Here is a 22,447-nt window from a genome sequence, read left to right as displayed (position 1 = left end):
ATTCACTTCACGGGGATATTAAAAAAAATGTGTAAGTATGAAAGTATACAACGAAGGGTTGATGGTTCCAAGAGTGAACAATAACATGTAAGTCGAACTTTTCTATTTTTTGAGGCAAAGAGGGCAAACAAAAATATGGACCAAAGGCAAAATAAAGGAATGGGTAAATGATCGAGAGTGTAATCAATACTGTGAAAAATGAAATATAATTTTTTTCTGTGCGTATATTATGTTAAAATAGATTTTTAAAAAGAATAAAAAATAAGGTATGTAAACAGAACTCCGCCGACAAGATACATAATAAGGTGGCTTGGTAGGTCTCTGCGAAAAAATAATATTTATGATAATATTTATTTAAAATTAAGCTTAATAATAAAAATGAAAATGGTATTTTCTGGCGTTTCTCATGTGTGTGATTATAATCCGGGATTCGGATCTCATATACTAATATAAGAGTTTCTGCTTAATAAAAAGCTTCTTTACATCTCACCAATAGATGTCTCTAGTGAAGTTTTAGTGATTCATGAACAAGGTTTCTAAATTAGTTCATATTTATAGAACTTCCAAAAATTTGAGTAGTGTAGTTGTCAATAATGGGTAGAATTGGTGAATGTTACACGTGTGTAAAGTGATCACTTAAACCAGCCTATGACGGTCGTAAGCCCCGTAAATGCCCAGACTTCCATATTCTTCTTCATCTTTGATGAGATGTCAAAAAATAATATGAAAATAACTCCTGTAATTGGAGATAATCCAGATTTTGTGAACAAGTATTTGGACACACTCAAAATGTTGTATTTAAAAAATATTTACATAAAATAATATTTATATGTACATATGAGTTATAAAAGACTGAGTAGCGTGGTTGTCAACCATGAGTAGATTGGTGATTGTTACGCAAGTGTAAAGAGATCATTTAACCGGCCTATGACAGGTGATACGCCCTGTAAATACCGAGACTTCCGTTTTCTTCTACTATGTTCATTACGTTTATGAATTTAAATACATACATGTGTATATGTATACATATGTATATATTGAACAAATAAATACCAAAAAAATGTTAACATTTTGAGTGTGTCCAAATACTTGTTAACAAATCTGAATTATCTGCAATTATATGAGTTATTTTTAATTGGCATCTCAACAAAGATGAAGATGAACATGGAAGTCTGGGCATTTACAGGGCTGACAACCGTCATAGGCTGGTTTAAGCGATCACTTTACACACGTGTAACATTACCCCTGACTTCCATATTCTTCTTCATCTTTGTTGAGACGTCAAAAAATAATATGAAAAGTCAAAAATGGGTAGAATTTATGGATGTTACACGTGTGTAAAGTGATCACTTAAACCACCTTATGACGGTCGTCAGCCCCGTAAATGCCCGGACTTCTAAATTTTTCTTTCATCCTTGTTGAAATGCCAGAAAATAATTGGAAATAAATGTTTGTTATTTGATTGTTTATTTGGTATTTTGAAATAAATATAATTAGTGTGGTTATTGATTTATCAAACAAATGTTCATTTTTGATATAAAGAGTATATTCTTATCCAAGGTGGATTAATTTCATAGATCGCCAAGATCTTAACAATATTCAATTTAATCATAGCTGGCTTTCAATATGGTCGGCTAATGATCGATCGATTTATATAAACTACATATGTATAATATGAAAAAGAAAAAAAGAACATGTTCATATTTGGTCACTACCTAGCAGGTGATCAATAGCATTTTATGCGAGAGGAAGCCATTATAATTTCGATTGTAAGTGAAAGATGTTTGGCAGGATTTTCATACACACAACATACTCGGCGATACCGAAATGAATAAAAAAAACATTTCTGACGACAGGAAATATAACACATATCGCTCACTCCTTTCAAGAACGTCATAAATCAAAAAACTTGATTTTTCAGGAGAACGTTTTTAATGTTTTAAAATATAGCATAGTGTATTAAAAATAAATATCAAGCCACTTATTGAACTTTTACTGTGCAACAGATCTTTTTAGGTAAAACCTAAAGGTTTTTTCTCCACTTGAAAAATATTTAATATATTTAAAAAAATAATTAAACAATACATTTTCTTCAAAATGCAAAAACAACATTTTCTGCCCTGTAGCGGGTAAATATTAAGTTAAAAATATGCTTCTTTTGCTGGGATATAGTACATTTTCTGGGCATTCCGAAAACATGCACAACTGAAAATCGACGATTTTTGATTTATGACATTCTTGAAAGGAGTGAGCGATATGTTGTAGTAGACCAGTACTCAACAAACTTACTAGCCAAAAAGTCAAATATGCACATTACAATTACCCTTTTTTACAACATTTTTAAATTGTCCAAATATATGTAATTGTTCACAAATGTGGATTATCTCTAGTTTTTTATGTTTTTATTTATTGTTTTTGACATCTCAATATAGATGAAGAAGAAGGCTGGTTTAAGTGTCACTTATCACTTTACACACGTGTAATATTCACCAATTCTACCCATGATTGACAACCACACTATATTTTGGAGAAATGAAATGACTTTGTTTTTTGATCCACTTACATTTTTTTTAAAACCAACTAGTTTCGGCAACAAACTGTTGCCCTCTTCAGGGTTTGTTTTATGAAGTTAATGCTATATTCAAAAGACAACCACACAACTCAAATTCTTGGAACTTCTATATACCTATATGATTCAATTTCGAAACATAGCATAACATTGTAAGCCTCGTTAATGCCCAGACTTTCATATTCTTCTTCATATATGTTGAGATGTCAAAAAAATAATATGAATAAAATAAAATAAAAATTATCGGAAAATAACATATTTAAATATTAATACTGTATATATACTCGTAGGTACATTTATCGCTCACTCCTTTCAAGAACGTTATAAATAAAAAAACTTGATTTTTCAGGAGAACGTTTTTAAAGTTTGAAAATATAATACAATGTATTAAAACTTAATATTAAGCCACTTATTGAACTTTTTACTGTGCAACAGATCTTTTTAGGTAAAAACTGAAGGTTTTTTCTCCATTTAAAAATATTTAGTATATAAAAAAAAATACTTAAACAATACCTTTTCTTCAAAATGCAAAAACAACACTTTTTGCGCTATAGCGGGTAAACATTAAGTTAAAAATATGCCTCTTTTGCTGGGATACAGTACATTTTCTGGGCATTCCGAAAACATGCACAACTGAAAATTGACGATTTTTGATTTATGACGTTCTTGAAAGGAGTGAGCGATATATCACATTACAAATAATTCTTTTACATACACATGTTATTAGTATTATCATTTTTTGAATCTTTAATAAATTAAGATACCAAACCGGAAATAGTTTAATACGGGTGTCTTATCAAATTCCGTCAAAATAACGAGTTAACGTTGGGACTAAATCCTGTTGTGTGCTTGTTGATTTTGAACTTGCTAAACGTGATCCGCGGTCGATCATGAGTAATTATAATATTGAACTTGTAAACCCGCATTTCACGACGAAAGTAAACGCGTTTGCTCATGTCAAATCGTTTAACGACTTGTGACTTCTGACTGCTCACTACGCCATTGTCACTGGCGTGGGATAACCACCGGTTTGCGGTTAAGCGTATTATATGTACCTATACATATTTATATTTGACATTAGTTTTCAATACTTTAATAGTGGAATTGATCTACTTTTTCTCTTTATTTTTTTTTGTCAACTGGTTAACTTTTTTTGTACACCTCACACATACATACCTAATATACTAGTATCAGCATACATACATACAAAGGAATGTATTAACTTTTAGTACACCATGTAACATGTGAGTATTTTATCTCCATTGAAATTGAACTAATGACTAATTAACTACCCATCACGTCGCTTCCCCGCAGGGCAGGTAGAGAGAATAGAATGTTTCTCTGTCTTTGCAAACATTCTTCGCCTCTTCCACATTCATGCATCTCCTCATACATACTTCCGACTCCTGACCTGACCACTTTTAGGTATTTGGTGAAGTTATTAGTCATACCAAGTTTTCGTTGGTTTATTTTCAGCTAGATACACCTCATAAATTTGTTTTCCTTGTTTTATCCTTACTTATTCGTTCCACATGCCCAAACCATCTATCTGAAATCTGAACACACCTTTCTTAATTTTATCTCAGCTTTGCATTCTTTCCGTTTTTATCTCAAATTCATCTAAGTGATCGGATTTCAATTGCATTCAGTCTCTATCATCCTTTTTGTGCCAACGTCATACTTCACCTCCATGAATGTGGAAGAGGAAAATAATGTTTCAAAGAAAGTGTTTGTTTTTTTTTTATTCTTATAAATTTTGCAGTTACATCAAGTCATTCACACAGTTGAGAATGTATTATTAATTTTATTTTAATATTTTTTTTTTCAAAACATATTACATATGTACATAAGTCATATATACATATAATATTCCCGATGAGTAATTTCTATTTCTCATTTTGGGACATGGGATTAAGGTTAACAAGACTGGAATACAAATAATAAAGTAACAAAACAGCTTTTTTTTAAATAACTAAAACTAATACTAATACATAAAAATTCAAAATATAAAAACAATAAACAGGTATATATATACTTACCTATTGAAATTACAATATACCTTATTTGTAAAATTGTTATAATACCCGGAATTGGGACGGGTGGGATGAAAATGAGAAAAAGGGAAATATCAAAGCTCAAGTCAAGGACAAATTGTACGTAATGATGGACACATCATAATATCATTGTAGACTTACAATTTAAGTGATCTTACCGCTGACAATGTCGAGTTGAACATATGAAAATCCCCATATGAATCTAATGTATGATTTCTTTATTCTACTCGTGGGGAGCACTAAGGTGTCAGTTGCTCTGGTGATTAACTGGGAGATATTGAGATGTTATACAAGAATAGCCATTTTATTCTGATTTTTGATCTTGTAATAATTGTCTGCTTGAAATTATCCATCGCAAATCGTACGCATAAAGAATAATTAGTACAATTTTTTGGTGATTATATCTCTGTTGGCATTCCTCTGTCTCGCGAATAGGCTGCAAATTAGTCCGGTACACGAGCCGCCCGGAAACTGGGTTTCACACGTCATGACAAAGCCGAACATTTCTCCTTCTTCCGACCGGAAGGCCGGATGAGATGTAGATTCGTTACCCTCTTTTGTATTACCTGGGAAAAAACACGAGACGAGCTCGCATTGGAGTTCTTCTGTTACAGCAATAATTGGATGATATCAGTTGTATGGAAGGCTATTTTAATTACACGTTACGTCTTCCGTGAATATACTATCTAATTTCTTAATTGCACTTTAATAACATTATAAAACGCACAGTTTCTGCATTATGAGGCGAATAACAAAAGATTCTTCGTATCGAAAAACAGCAGTGCGTAGTTTTTCACCTACCATACCTTTATAAAAAAAAATATATATATATATTTTTTTAGGCAGCGTTACGGCACCTGATTATTGGATAAGAATTAAGAGCAAAATTATTCTTTAAAAAAAATTGCTGAGAAATATTACGTATTTTTTTCACATTCATTTGTAGTTTTTCTGTTATGAATAAATATCGTGTGGTTATCAATCATGGGTAGAATTGGCGAATTTTCCATTGAAAGTGATCACTTTAACCAGCCTTTGACGATCGTAAGCCCCGTGAATACCCGGACCTCCATATTCTTTTTCATCTATGTTGAGATGTCAAAAAGGAATATAAATATGGTAACATTAGGTTTTACCATGATTTTTTATTTATAATTTTTATTTGTTACAATTTTTCTTTAAATATGTTGTGCCACTTGCTCTGATGCATTCCGCATAATTGTCAACCATCGTATGAAAAATATAATATACGAGTAAATCAACTCAATTTATTAGTGAGGTAAAAATGTAATTAATCAATTCGGCATTCACATTCCTTATACCCATTTTTAATTAAATTTTTACATGGTTATTTCTTAAAATATTTTTGACATATTTTTTTTCATTTTCAAACACCGATGCGGAATACATCAAAACACGTATCATAAATGATTTTAAGAAATAGCCTTGTTTACCAGGTAAAATTTAAATAAAAAATGGATACATATAACCATAATTGCAACAAAAAAACACCAATGTGGAATACATCAAAACACGTGTCATAAATTATTTTAAGAAATAACTTTGTTTACCAAGTAAAATGGAAATTAAAAATGAATACAAATTACCATAAAGTAATAAAAACACCGATGCGGAATACATCAAAACACGTGTCATAAATTATTTTAAGAAATAGCTTTGTTTACCAAGTAAAATTGAAATTAAAAATGAATACATATTACCATAAAGTAATAAAAACACCGATGCGGAATACATCAAAACACGTGTCATAATAGATTTTAAGAAATTGCTTTGTTAACCAAGTAAAATTAAAATTAAAAATGGATACATATTACCATAAATTGGCTGCCGAATCAATTAGTGAAATTTTTATCTTACTGATAAATTGAGTTGATCTATATTTTCATTACTTTCATTCGTTAGTACTTTGAATACTTTTAAAATATACGTACGGCAAAAAAAAACATAAATTAGTCGAATCTAGTCTGGCAATTTCTTGAGATTTATATTGTGGTTTATTAGTAGTAAATTCATTCCGTTGATGGGAGAATTTCCGCGATAACTGGTTTTTAATTGAATTCATATAACGCACTCCCAAAACGAGCAAAGCGAATTTTTTAGAAATCTAAGTTATGCAAATATTTGCACACCTCTCTCGTACAGTGAATTCATATTGAGGTAAAAGAGAATTGCCCAGATTTTGATGCATTTCACTGGTGCACATGCTTAAGGAAAGTTATGTTATTTAATTAATTGCTAGCAGATGGCGCTCTAAAAAGTTTTGTAAAAACAGTAAAACGTCAAGTTCAGGTATGATTGATAGCCGGAGTAAGTATGTATACTTTTATTCAATTACGCGACAAAATGAATTAAGCAGTTATTTCATAGACTTTTGCTTTACCGCAAACTGTTGTTTAAAGCAGTGGTCCTCAACCTTTTTACCGCGAACCAATCAACTCTTGATAATTTTAGAGCGGCCATCTGAGGGGGAACGTGGATTTTATATATTTTGGATTGTTTCGATTTTATAATTTAAATTAAATTTAATTAAAATTTATGAGGCGAATGTGGTTGCTAATAAAATCAAAGAAGACCGAGGAAAACTTGGCATGATCAAGTATTCGATAAAATTGTAAAATAAAAACACTTTTTTACCACTTGAGTTTTATTGTAACGACTAGTTTCGGGAGCTATGCTTCCATCTTCAGTTCAATATTTTTTTACTATCCCTTATCACAGCCTTGCATCCTTTCCTTATTTCACCATTGGAACATCTATCAAATATAGTTTTGCCACTCTGAGAGATAGCTTTTCGACTGCATTCAATGTACTTTCATCCCTCTTTTCCCAACTCAGCAGGGTTGCTAGAAGGAGTCTATTGCGCACTACCAGTTAAGTTTCGCTGTTAGGCTTATATTTGCTGCAACTGATTTCAGTGCACTATTCACATTTTTCCCAGCAGTCACCAGGGTAGCAAGGTACAGGGACTCTATTGTGTTCTGCCAGTTAGCTTTCGCTGATGGGTTTTTATTGGCTATAACGGATTTGTTTGGTAATAACGGAATATATTGTATCACAATAGAAGTTGAGCATTATTGGGCCACTGACATTTACGATAGTGTCGTTATGCAACATAAAAAACGCCCATACGGTGAGCTTCGTGAAATTAGAAACTATTTTTGTATAGGTACTTATTATGTTTCGAAAATTCGTGATCTATCCATTGGCGGCCGTATTAACAATTATCCCGAACGAAAGGCTAGCGTTAATAATTTACGAGTAACACTGTACTTACGATTTTGTGAATATAAAAAATAATTAAGGATAATTGTAAAATTCACGGACATGTGTGCATATTGTGGGTTCTCAGGTGATAAAAGAAAGAAATGAATACTTTAAATGTCACGATTAGGTGTCAAGAGCTGTGCGTTGAGAGACGGTCAGTCATGTGTGTGTGTGTATGGAGTAGATTAAGACCATGAAAAATCAAGCGTAATCAAGTATGCCAAATACTGGAATGTAGCGACGCTAGAAGTCTATGTATTACAAGATACTTTCAGCGAAAGCTATACTGGCAGTAAACAACGGAGTCCTGGTACTTATTTCAATAAATGGAGTAAAACATGGAGTTTCCAAAAGAAGGATGAAAGACAGAATGCAGATGAAATAGGATTTCTTACGAAATAGGACTATTGAATAGTGAAATTAAGAATGGATGCCAAGCTGAGATTAGCATTATCAATGTAATTAAGAGCGGTATGTTAAGACGGTTTGGACATGTAGTGACAAAAAAGTGATAAAAGAACAGTAAAATAAATTTATGTTGAATTTAATTAGATAAAGGAAGATAAGATAAAAGAAACTTGACATGATCAAGTTTGTCTAATATTTGGGCGTAGTCAGGTCAGGAATTGGCATAATCGGCGGGTATGTTATTAGAGATGTGGAAAAGACGAAGGTTGTTGCAAAGACATGTTGGTGTGGCGTTCTTTTCTCTCTGCCTATCCTCGCTGAGAAGCGTCTCGAGGATACTAGATAGCTAGTTAGTTATCTAAAAATATAATAATATATAAATAAGTTTTTAGCCTAAACGCAGTTACCAACCCTATAATTTAAAATATTCCTGACGTTTTAATTTTTTCATAATTTTCTTTCATGTCATTAAAAATATGTAACACGAAATATTACTGGCATAAATGTAATCTTCAATCGAAGTGTGGTGAATGGAAAAATTAAAAGTAACTGTGCGAAATGATTAAAATTTCACAATCCATTAGTCAAAATTATGTATCCACGAAATTAGCCACAGTAATTAAGTCAATTATATTTTCTACGATACGTATTTGTCTATGTTGCCGCGTCTTATTTATTGTTTTATTTTCTGGAACTTAGAAACACAATGATGCTTGAATATTAATTAATCGCTTTAGTGAGATGCGCATGGGGTGTGGCAAAATCTTTATTAAAAAATCTGGGTTTCTCAAATTAGAAGTAATTTTTTTTTGACATCTCAACATAGATGCAAAAATAAAATGGAATATTTATTTAAATTGATTAATGTTTAATTCAACTGATTTTTGTTTATGAAAATACAAGGGTTTTTGCTGAATAAAAGTTTTCTCAAATCAACCATAGATGCTACCCCGAACACAAACATGAAGCGACATGAGATTTATGATAGAAGTATGTACCAAAAAATTGAGTAGTGCGGTGGTCAATTATACTGAGAAAATCTACAAATAGTAAACGAGTATAAGTATATATATATATACCTTGTACAGAAGATAAAACTGGGATAAGAAAACCAAACGGCGGAAAACCAAAGCTGCCAAGAAGAATAGGAATAAGTTGGGCGGCTTTTGGAAAACTCAAACAGATTTTACAAAATAAAGAGATTCCGACCTGTTTGAAAAGAAAAGTTTATGAATCCTGCATACTGCCAGTGAGCACATACGCACTAGAGACTATGGCTCTGCCAAAGTGAAATGCAGAGAACGTCAAGTGCACACAGCGATCCATGGAAAGATCAATGCTTGGTTTTAGTTTGAGGGATCAAATTAAAAATGAATACACCAGGAAAAAAACCAAAGTAGAGGACATCATGGATCGCGTAGCAAAACTCAAATGGCAGTGGGCAGGACATATAGCGAGACAGGACCTCACATAAACCTCAAGAATTCTACGATGGAGACCTTGGGAGAGCAAAAGAGGTGTTGGAAGACCCCAAAAGAGATGGTCTGACGATATTGTCACTGTGGAGGGTTAAAACTGGCTGCAAGCAGCAACCAACCGGAGTATAGGGAAATAAAGGGAAGAGGCCTATATCTAGCAGTGGAGGTCACAGGGCTCGTAAAGAAGAAGAAGAAGAAGAAGAAGAAGATTTAATGTTTGTTCTACTCGTGGAAAGCGCTCAGGTGTCAGTTGTTCTAATGATCCGATTGAGAACTCTAAAAGCTCCAGCAATTTCGGTGAATCAATGTGTATGTTGAGCAATTTATAAAAGAAGATCATATCTGCTAATTTTCTGCGATGTATGCTGCGGTGTATGCTGCTGTGTATGCTGAGTTTATTTTTTAGAAGACCGCAGAGTTTACACCATTTGAGTGTGGTCAACAACATCTATGCTTAAAGTATTCTATAGAATAATAACTATAGTAAAAATAAAAATAAATAAACAATTGAACAATACCAACCTTCTACTAGTAATTAATGTTTGTAAACTGAATATCTCAAGCTGAATTAAAAATACACTTACCCAAATAAATTATTAATTACTTCCATATCGAAGAAAGCGATTTAAACGAGTTTAGAGCCGTTTGACATATATGCTAATATCGAATGTGTGCACCTAAAGACGCACATGTGAATATTTGGAGGTTAAAAGTTGTCCATGTAGATTTATCTTCGTGAATAAATTACAAACATTTAAAAGCAGCAGTGAAAGGAGTTTTAGCCCTTCGCATTCAATTACTTCCTTTGTGGTAGCCGCATAACTCTGACAACTTTCCACTCATTTTAACTTTTGCCACCAAAGATGCCTTGTAAAGAGAGACATACAATAATGGGTCTGCTCCATAAAATTGACCAATTTTGATTGTACCTACCTAAAACAGCAACAACAAAAAGACAAAAATCCTGTTACTCCCAACACTTTGAGTGTGTCAATTTTTTTCTTTTTACCCTTGTCCGCACTCAATGGTGCATGAAGCACTGCATCATATTAACGTAGTTTTAACTTGATCGTTACCTACACGAAGGCAAGGTGATTACCCCTACGCTTCGAGGACCAGCCCAGAGTAATATTAAATAATTATAACAGTGTAAAATCACTAATATTTATTATCGCCCCCCCCCCCCCTGGGAATCGAACCCGGAACCTCCAATGCGGTAGCTAAGCATGTTAACCATTACACCACGGAGGCGGACAAAATATTTGTTTATAAATCCGTGTTTTCTTCACTTGGGAAATATTTAAACATTATGACATCTCAACATATATAGATGAAGAAGAATATGGATAATAATAAGTCTGGGTATTTACAGGGCTTATGACTCAACCACTTAAACAGGCCATAACAGGTCCATATTCCTCTTCATCTATGTTAAGATGTCATGATGTATAAATCACTCCTAAGTGGAAAACACCCAGGTTTGTGAACAAGTATTTGGACACATTAAAAATGTTTTGAATAAAAATAATTGGTCAAATAATAAGCTACTAAAAAAAATCTATCAGCTCTCGGATCTTCGATACGAATCAAAGGGTGTTTGCTACATAAAAGATTTTCTCAATCCAACGTAAATGGCTGTTATGAACACATACATACTTATAAGTATACTGTATCATTAGATCGAACCATGACTAAACCATGGGTAGAATGGTGAATATTGCGTGTGTAAAGCTTAACACTTAACCAATAAAGTAATCACTATTCACAGGCCTGTCATTGTGGCATCTTTTGTTTTAATTTTCAGCATAGATAACGCGTGTGCTGGGCGATCTCAGAGATTAAAACGATATTATTAATCAAATGTATGTATGTCACAAATTGAAAAAAAGTATATAAACAACAATATTTCTCAGTAAAAACGTAAACCAACAGCCAATTTGACGTTTCTTGGACGAACGAAAGAATAGAGAAAGTGCATAAATTATGGAATTTATCTAAATTTCTACTTTTTGTTGTTGGAAATTTTGTTAAACATAAATAATGGGATGCGTTTGGATTTTTAATTAAAGTTTTTTTTATTAATACCAAAAAAAAATCAATACGAAAACCGGTTATGTCACTTTTTTTCATCATCGCATCACACATTTTCCCAATTTTTAGCATAGGTATCGCTTGTGTTTAACATTTACTGCCTCCAATACGGTATTTCTTAACCTTATATTGATTATTAATCAAGAAAGGTTATATGCTGGGAACAGAGTAAATAGTGTACTGAAATCAGTTATTGCAAATAAAAACCTTTCACCAAAAGCTTAATTGAAAATACACAATAAAGCCTGGTTTCAACCCCATCCATGTTTTGAAATGAAGCTTTGCAAGAGTTGGCAAAAAATAATGAAAGTAAACAGAATGCAGTTGAAATAGGATCATATCTCAGATCTCAGATGAATGTGTAGCAAAACGAGAGATGTTTGAATGGTGATAAAAGAAAATAATGCAATGCTCAGCATTATCGATAAAATTATGAAGGGTGTATTAAGATGGTTCGCGCATGTGAAATGAATGAGTGAAGAAATAATAATAAACAAGTTTTGGATCTTTCAGTTATCATAAAGTGTGTAAATACTGATTTGTGTGCTTTGCTGATTTCTTTAATACGTTTTGTTGATTCAATTAATATATTCTTTTGAAGGAGAAAATATTAAGTAAATTCATTAGTACGTACATACTTTTTAAATTAAATTGCTTAATATAAGATTATTTGTATCTTCATTACACATGTATAGGATATTATTTTTCAACTAAATTTCCTGTGATTTTATTGGTATTAAGTATAGTCTTCTTTTCCGTCTAATTCCTGAGAGTTGTGACTGAGAGTTGTGACCCTTGTGGATGCAATGACTCTTCTCCAGTTATCCATTGACTGCGCTGCACGCAGCGCGCCAACCACCGAGGTGGCAGCTGCTGTCTTGACGTGATCGGTCCATCATGTGGGGGCTCTTCTTCTCCCTTTCTTTCTCTCCAAGCTACAGATCACAACCAGTTGTTCCAGGCTATCCACATTGCCATGCGCAACGTGTCCAAAGAACTGAAGAATACGTCGTGTACAGACTACTGAAAGTCATAACAATCAAGCAACCGCATTCAGTGTCGGGTTGTGGTCCCGTGGTTAGAACCCGAACCTGCTTTACCACAATTTGATAGCTATTTCTAATAATGAGCCGCTTAGGCTCACAGAAATAGTATAAAATGAAATATTTGTATCATTAAAAAAAATACAAATATTTCTCTTAAAAAAAAAACATTGTATTAATATTTTTTCATTTATCCGAACATTCAAGCAAGTTTAAAACTTATTTTTTCCAAAACTAGTAGCACATATTTATGTATTTTCTTTTCAGACATGTTTTACTGAAAACCGTATTAAAAATTAGCGCCATCTTTGTTCTTATCGACTTAATTATGTAGTTTGCGAAATCGTAGCAAAAGTATAACAGTAATGCACCGTTGAGTTTTTATTATCTTTGTCGCACAAGTTACAGTACTTTATGCTAACAAGTACTTATTTATAATGTGTGATATTTTTGCTATTTTCTATCTAAGAACAGAACCAATCCATGGCACAATTTTATTTTTTATTTTTATCGTTTATCGTATAATTGATACGCCCTTTCGTTTGAGTTGAGTAAGAACCGCATTTACCAGAGACCCCCATTTTAAATCTATGGAAGATTCTTCCAGAATTATTTTCAGTACAAGGATATGACTGAAAATTTGATTTTTAATTTATATGAAACTTAATTCTACACAATGTACTGCATATGTCCAAATTCCAAATCCTTGTACACAAATCTGAATTTCTCTAAAATAAATTCATATCTAAAAACATATACATTTTCAGTGCCTAATAATTGATTCTCGCAAGCAAAGTTTTTTTAGTTGAGTTTACACGTTATTTTATTACTATGACGACATTTAAAATAAAATTCAGTTTGTACTCGTATATTGTATTTCTAGAATTTATTACTCGTACATAATTTAAATAAAATATACCATACATTTAAAATAATTAAGTGATCGTTTTTCTGATAATTTTCTTTACCATTTCATATTTCTAGTACTCTAAAATCAACCCTTGATTTCCCAAAAACTAAGGTTTGTTTTATTTTATTTTACTTTAAGAATTATGGCACCGTTTCATGACATTATATATATGAACATATAAGTTTGTATCAAATTCCATTTTTATATACAAAATATCAATTTTTAAAGGTGTATAGGCATAAATTTATATAAATTATAATGTATCCATACATTTAATATCTCGTTAGTATTAATCTAAAAAATAACCATAGTTAATTCTCGATTATGGTATTATGTGTGGATAACCAAACATTTTGCATACAAAGACGGAAGTGGTACTTCCTAATTCTCGGCAATATTATCCAATGAGAATTACACAGGTACACTTATGGAATAATAACTAGTAACACCTCATCATGTCTGCCATAGTATAAATTGTAGTCTTGGTGACCAATTCACCGACAAATCATAGTAATTTCACATATTTCCGTTTTAGAGACACGTCAATTAATGGCCAAATACGAATTAAAAATTGCGTAATTTAATTTTTAACGATATAGTCGTAAAAAACAAGTTTTTCGTTATGGTGGCTGCATAAACGAATAAATTTATCATGTTCTACTGATGAGTGTGTTACGTTGCTACATGTGCTCTCTCATATTATGTTATGTGGGTAATCAATTTTTCTTGTGCGTGGTCAATGAATCAATAATTACCATCAATGACTTTTATAAAGCATATATAAATGATTGCGTAACGATAAATGGATTTTCCATTAAATTTGTTAAATACGCTATTTCTGTTACGTGATATTAGATTCTATTTACATAAAATTAAGTGGATTGTGCAATTATAGGTATTTTAAAATAAAATAAGGTTTAATGTAGGACAACTCTCACTTGGGATTATTTGCTTAGTTTGGACTATAAGTTAAATATTAATCATTTGAATAATTAATAAGTAAGGGAAGAAAAACTTTATTTAAAGGTGTTTTAATTCAAAGCAACGCATCTTTCGATTTTATCCAAATGATGATTGAAAAGATAAGTGTTATACAAGTACATAAAGTGATTACCAAAGCTCTAAAATGTTCAAACATCAATTTTTCGTATTTATATTAAAACCTTGTTTCAAATTATGATGTACAATTCAAATAAACGAAATGTATGCTACCCTCGTCAACTTTTAAATATCATTTAGGTTCTAAATAATAAAACAAAAACTATATTGTTTTCTCGACTTTTATTTTATTTTACCAGTGAGTTACCCGAGTTTTGTCGTTACCGACATCATTCTTTATATCTCAACATACATGAAGAAGAATACGGAAGTCTGGGTATTTATATGGTTTACGATATTTTATAGGCGGGTTCAAGTGATCACTTTATACGCGTGTAACATTCACAACCACATGTGTTATAAGGAAATAATGCAAGGCTGACAAGGGCATGATCGATAACATTGAGAAAGATCGATAACATTAAGGTGTGTTGAGATGGTTTGGGTATGTGAATCAAATGATCAAATGTCAGATCAGGAGTAGGAATAATTGGCGGGTATGTATGAGGAGATGGCTGAATGTAGAAGAGCCGAAGTTTTTTTGTAAAAACAGATTAGTGTGGCGTTAAATTCTCTCTGTCTACCCCTACAGCGACATGGCGTTCTTGAGGGTTTTATTTAAAAAATATATATTATTTGGCAGTCACCCAGTGAGAAAATATTTCTGCCAGTGTCAAGTTTTATTTTTATTTATAAAAAATAGGTAATTTTGAAATTATGACCGCAACTCTAGAATAAGGTTCAGAAAGAAGGGTGGATGGTGGTAATTTAGTAAGTAAGCTAAAATTTATCTACAGCGCTCAGTTGATGCGTTACTCTTACACTGCGATTCCAGACCAGCTTTCATTTATGAAAGTTTTATGAATTTTGCAAAAGCTCCGGTATTTAAGTTCCAGCCATTGTGTCTGTCGTGTAGGAAGGTGGTAGCGGTGTGTGATGCAACCGTTACGGCGGACGTGCGCCGCCAACGCGCGGCTCAGCGGGCGCTAAAGTTTACCGCCGTCCGAGGTTCAAGTTTACTTTCTTCTGGTCAGTAACCCGCCCGCGCGAGCGGACCAGCCCGCGGCTAAGCACCAAAACTCCATTATAATCCGTTGCAAATGTGAACGGCGGAATCATTGCGGCGCTTGCGTAACTTGCCGTTAAATCGACCGGACGCGGACGGATCGGGTGACTTGGGCGAGCTACTCGCCTACCGAAAAAACGAGCAATTTTTTGACATCTCAACATAGATGAAGAAGAATATGAAAGTCCACCAAAGAAGAAGATAATTACATTTTTGATGAAATACACCTTAATAGATCACTGATAAAATTAGATAGATTACTGATGAAATATTATTGTTGGCATACTGAGAGTTAGATTACTGTTGATATTCCTTTATATCATCTTCATAAATATCCATTTTTACACCTCAACAAACAATTTAAAAGTCTTGGTATTTACAGGGCTTATGAGCTGTTATAGGATGGTTAAATGATCAATTTACACATTTGCAACATTCGCCATTCTACCCATGATTGACAAACACACTAAAACAGTTTTTTTTTGCAATTTTTGTATTGTTGTTTCTTTTAAGATGCTCTCTCTCTCTCTCTGTCTCTCACATTGAATATCTCATATTCTTTTTTTTAAGTTTTACTTCTATTTTTCAGTGCAAAATAAGGAGCTTCCTAAGACATACTTTTTTATTACCCACATATGAAAGCGATCCGAGACCATTGCATATAAACATACAATAATGCAATATGGATATAAAATGGTAGATATTCAATCTCAAGTTGAGAAGCCTACTGATTATTAAGTCTGAAATTTGTTAGGTAAGTAGCTTCCTTTATTTTATACTGAGCGAATTTATTGCTTTCCGCATTTTTCAGAGTTGCACAATACAAACCACAAGCGAAACTTCGGCCGGCATGACCCGACTCAAAATTGAAGATAATTTCTTTGTTTTCTAACTTTATACCCACTTTTTAACGTGAAAAGGCTCCTCTCCCACGAAGCAAGTGTTATGTTTGCCATTCATCGTGAATTAATTACATGAGCGTTAAATGTATTCATTCTCTCCACAACGAGACACACATCACGGACCATGGATATTGAACAATCTGGAAAATTTTGTATAATGACACCAGATATATTTTTAAATGTTATAGCTTTTGTGAGGTACATATTATATAATATTTTAAAACACCGTACATTTTGACGAAACCATCAGTCTATACCTGACTTGCAGTCAAACGGATATTGAAATATTATATAAAAATATAACCACTTTTTAATAATTTTTTTACTTAGTAAATACCACCATAATAATAAATATGTATTTTTTTTATTAAAAAGGATAGGTTTTACCGCAAAGCGACTGCCGAATCAATTAATGAAAATATAACCAGTTTTTAACCGTCTAAGACTACTTTTTCGTGTTCAGGATTAGGATAAGTTAAGCGTTTAAGTATAAATTTTTGAATGTGACCAAATACTTGTCACAAATCTGGATTATCTCTAATGAGAAGTTATTTTTTACATTTTTTTTGACATCTCAAAATAGAAACCAAGCAAATGACGGTCGTAAGCTTTGTAAACGTCCACACTTCCATATTCTTAAAAAAAATGTAATGAATTTAAGTAATTGTTTAATTCCATGCCATACGGAATAAGAAATAAGAACTGACACCACGAGAACGCAAAGCTTTCTTTGGACGACCGAAATGAAGACTTTACGAAACTCTGAAATAAGAAAAATCTGCGATGCGAAGATGTTGTGCGATGGGGAAGAGTAAGAAGACATTTCTGGAGAACTCATGTGGAAAGAGCAAGTTCGGATCGAGTGGTGAGAATAGCAGTGGACAGCAGCATACGAGGTAACAGGCTCCCACGAAGACCACCTAAACGATGGAGAGACAGCTGGTCTTCCACCTCCCAGGAGCGGACCGGAAAGTAACACGACACAGTCCTAACTAAAGAAGAAGAAGAGTTTATTTCTGAAAATGCTGATAGACAGCAGAATTGAAAGTGTCAAAGCCATTTGAAACGAAAGCTCACAAGTAAGGTTAAACTTATCAGCACAAATTCAAAATGAATCATATCTAACATTGTTAAGGCGTTCTCTCTCCACGGTGATCCCAGTCGAGGGGCGTGACGTGATAATGCTACGCTCAACTGGCACGTAAAGACAACGCAAAACATTTACACGTAATAACAAATATGAAACTAAATCATGTCCGAGTTTAACTGCACACTACACAACAAGGCAAGCGTGTTATTTCGTAATGACTTAATGCAGAAACTAATGAGTTCACTAATACAGTACAGTATCGATTACCTGGATTGATGGTAATATAAATGCTATCTGGTGTGTATTATATTATAAACAATACATTTTGTATAAAAGTTTACTCAGACTCTGCGATCTTCTTTCTAATGAACACTGTATGATCGCAGAAAATTGGCAAATGTATTCTTCTATAAATTGCTCAACTCACATTTTATGTCCTTCAGAGTTCCCTGTCAGATAAACATACAACTGACACTTTAGTGCTTCCTACGAGTAGAACAAACATTAATTACAGTTCTAATATTTATTGTTCATCTAAGTTGGTAAACGATGAATATTGGGATTTTGATATTTCTGCTCGTCAGTATTACGGCTGTCCAAACTCAAAACACAGTAAAGGACATTTTTTTGTATTACATTTTTTTGCATTTTTGGACTAAGTACATTCTACTTAGTCCAAAAATGCGAAAAAAACATATTACATAAAAATGTCCCTTACTGTGTTTTATGTTTGGACAGCCGATTAGCGCTGAGATCTCCTATATTGTAATTCGATATTTATATATATTGTGGTGTGTCCCTAGTTTCATACAAGTTATCTTTGACTTGACCTTTCATGTTTCCCTTTCCCCCTTTTCATCACTCCCGTCCTCTATCAGGTATTTTTACAAACTAACAATTGTGGTATTTTGGAATTGGATTAGTACAGGTACTTTGAGTAACTCATTTATGTGAATGTAACTGTTCTGTAAAATTCCCAAATAAAAAATATATATAAATAAATAACAAGCATTTTTAACATGGTGTTATGGTGATATAAGATTCCTTATCATGTGTAATGTCTAATGTCATGTGTAATGTTCGGAATAACCAGTCCATCATCGAGTAAAATGTAGACTCAGATATGGATACGAACATATCGTGGGTATTCTGGCAAAAAACGTCAGCTCTCAAATCCCTGTTTAAATAATCCTTGTTATTTAAAGATTTTAGCCTAAATAAAATACCCGCTATTGAACTTAAAGTTAAATTTACTTGTAAAACCATATAAATATGACATTCCAAATTACTTGGTGCATGTTATCAGTTTAAAGAACGTTGAAAACATTATAATACTACATCATTAGTCAAAATTGCATATTTTCGAATTAACGTTTTTTGCCACGAAACGAAATATAATTTTTTGCTCAGCGACGCTCGGGTAATAGACTTCCTTCGATATTCGAACAGCTTTACGACAAATTAACTGACTACATACATAATTGTATACGTGTGGTTCCATTGTATTCCTACAATGAGCACCTACTATTAATTTTAGACGTTAGACAAAGTAAAGTTTTATCAAAGAAACATGATCATTGTTATATTCGCAGACGTAAAAAAGGAATAATAAGAATTTCAAATAAAAATCGTTGGTTTTCACAGACTAATTATAACCATTAAAGTAACCGCTGCACTTCATGTACGAATGTATTTATGTAGATATTATGTATGAGGGTGTTTCGGAAAATTCGAAGAAATTATATATACATATTATTTAAATGTACATATATATATATATATATATATATATATATATATATATATATATATATATATTTATATAAATATATATATAATATATATATATATATATATATATATATATATATATATATATATATATATATATATATATATATATATATATATACGTATACATATTTAAAAAAATCTTAGTTTATACTCATTGGTACAACAGCACTAAGGGTTATTTTTTAATTATACGAAGGCATCATTGGATGGCTTGTCAGTGTCTAACAGTAGCCCGTTACTCTGGTCAGTGCCTGGATTCTTCAGTTCTTAAGACACGTTGCGCGTCGCAATGAGGATAGCCTGAAACTACTGGTTGTGATTAGTAGCCAGGAGAGGAAGAGGAAGATCTCCCACACGATAGACCGGTCAAGTTAACGTAGCAGCAGGCACCTCGGTGGTTGGAGCGCTGCGTGCAGCGCAGTCAAGGGATAACTGGAGAGGAGTCATTGCTTCCACAAGGGTCACAACCCTTAATAATGAAGAATAAGACGGAGAAAAAAATGTAAGCATGGTAGAGGCTGATATCGAATATTAGACTAAAAAAAACCTTCACATATACGAGTATACAAGTATGTGAAGTACATGGCCTAGCAAATTAAATCGTTAAGGAGGAACTCGCAAATATCCTATTCATTTAACGATTGGCCGCGCGATGGGCCACGTCTCTCCACGCTCATTTTTATTTTTTTAAATGTAAATTGTAATTGGATTGTTTTTTAAGAACATACATTTAAAAACATATATACTTATTACCTTTCAAAAAAAAACCATTTTTTAAAATTCAAGTACGGTGTTTTAACCAAAAAAATCAATTACGATAAATGTTACCAGAGTTTAAAGAAAATCAAGTTACGGGCTATTAATTATCCCACCTGAGATGATGATTGAAGAAGGCTTCAAAGGAAGAATATAATCATGGCTTTATAATACGGAATAATTTATAATAGTGTCGGGTTGTGGTCTCGTGGTTAGGTTAGGTTAGGTTCTCTGATTAAACTCTGACTCTCGAGTCAGAGTTTCTTGGTTCGAGCCCACTCTACTACACTTTGATACCAATTTCTAATAATGAGCCGCTTAGGCTCACAGAAATTGCATGAAATTGAAATATTTGTATAAATAATAAAATTACAAATATTTAAAAAAAAATACATATATGTAATTATTTCTTCAAACTCTTTGAAAGGCCTACGTACATATGTATCTGTAGGTGTTCTGACGTTGTGCGTGTGGCTGTAGCAATGAAAGTATGGGAACTTCCAACGGTCAGTGAAAGTAAAAGTGTATAAGTTTGAAGTGATTTTTTCTCGTCTACCTAGTACGGGTGACGTAAACAGGGTGACTGACTATTAACTATTATTTGATATCCACTCCCATTCGTGACTGGTATATTCATCAATCAAAATGAGCGTATGTATCGGGCGCTGAGAAACTCCACACACACTTTAATTCCTCTTTGCTGGTGCAAGCTAGAGTGCATAGAATGGACCAAAACATTGGTGAATTATGAAATTAAATATTTTTGAAAAGTGCGCACGGCGAAATATGCATTTGTCATTTCAATTATATCTTTTCATTATTCTTTGGTGGTATATGCTAGAGTGCAGAGAATAGACCAAAACAGTGGTGCATTATGATGTGAATTATTTCAGAAACGTGTGCAGTACGAAAAATGCATTAAGTTTTTTCATCCTTCTTTAATTTTTTACTGGTAAAAGCTAGAGTACATAAAATGAACCAAAACATTAGTCCGTTTTATGATGTCAAATATATTAAAGGAAGAAAATATGTACCTGTCATGTCGATTGAGTGTTTTGACATGTCAACAAAGATGAAGAAGAATATGAAAATCTGGGTATTTACACGTCTTATAACCTGTTATAGCTGGTAAAGTGATCACTTTGCACAAGTGTAACATTCACCATTCTACCCATGATCGACAACCACACAACTCAAATATTGAAAACTCATACATATATCATATTTCTCATTGCGCTTTTTGTTTGAGTTCACGGGAGCCATCTATGGATGGTTTGAGAAAACTTCTATTTAGCAGATTTTTTTCATTTCCTTTTCCATATCACATTAATGTCCTTTACCTTAAGCTTTTTTACTTACGATATCTGAATCCCATCAGAGATATTCTACCCCTAAATCGATATATGAAGAGCGCAGAACTTATCACCTTGCCTTCTTATAAAGCCGAAACAGTTAAATCTGGTACCCTATGCACCATTTAGGTGATGACATGGGGTCAGATAAATGACGTGGAAATTTTTATAAAGGGATATTTCCAGGATAATTAAAAAAACATTAGATATTTTTAAATTTAAGTATCAATAATAAAATACCTTTTGAAAAGTATGCATGATTTGTAAGTTCACTAGAGCCATCTAGGGTTGGATTGGGAAAGCTTTTATTTGGCAAAGACCCTCTTATTTGGATAAATGGAATATCCTAAGCGGTTTTTTGTACGTACTGGGAAACCCTAAAAAACAAATTTGTAGTTTAATTTGACCAGTTTATTTTATTCACAATATTTTCTGTGTTCAAAGACTTTATCACAAAACTTTTTGTTTTGTGAACAAGTATTTGTACATACTCAAAATGTTGCTAATAAATGTTAAATCACACTAATAGATGTCTCTAGTGATCGAAGTAC

The sequence above is a fragment of the Brachycentrus maculatus genome, unplaced genomic scaffold (assembly GCF_059751285.1).
Source record: "Brachycentrus maculatus isolate JH-2025_06_01 unplaced genomic scaffold, ASM5975128v1 h1tg000144l, whole genome shotgun sequence".
Taxonomy (NCBI): Eukaryota; Metazoa; Arthropoda; class Insecta; order Trichoptera; family Brachycentridae; genus Brachycentrus; species Brachycentrus maculatus.
The sequence above is the reverse complement of the archived record's forward strand: the minus strand, read 5'-3'. Positions refer to the sequence as shown.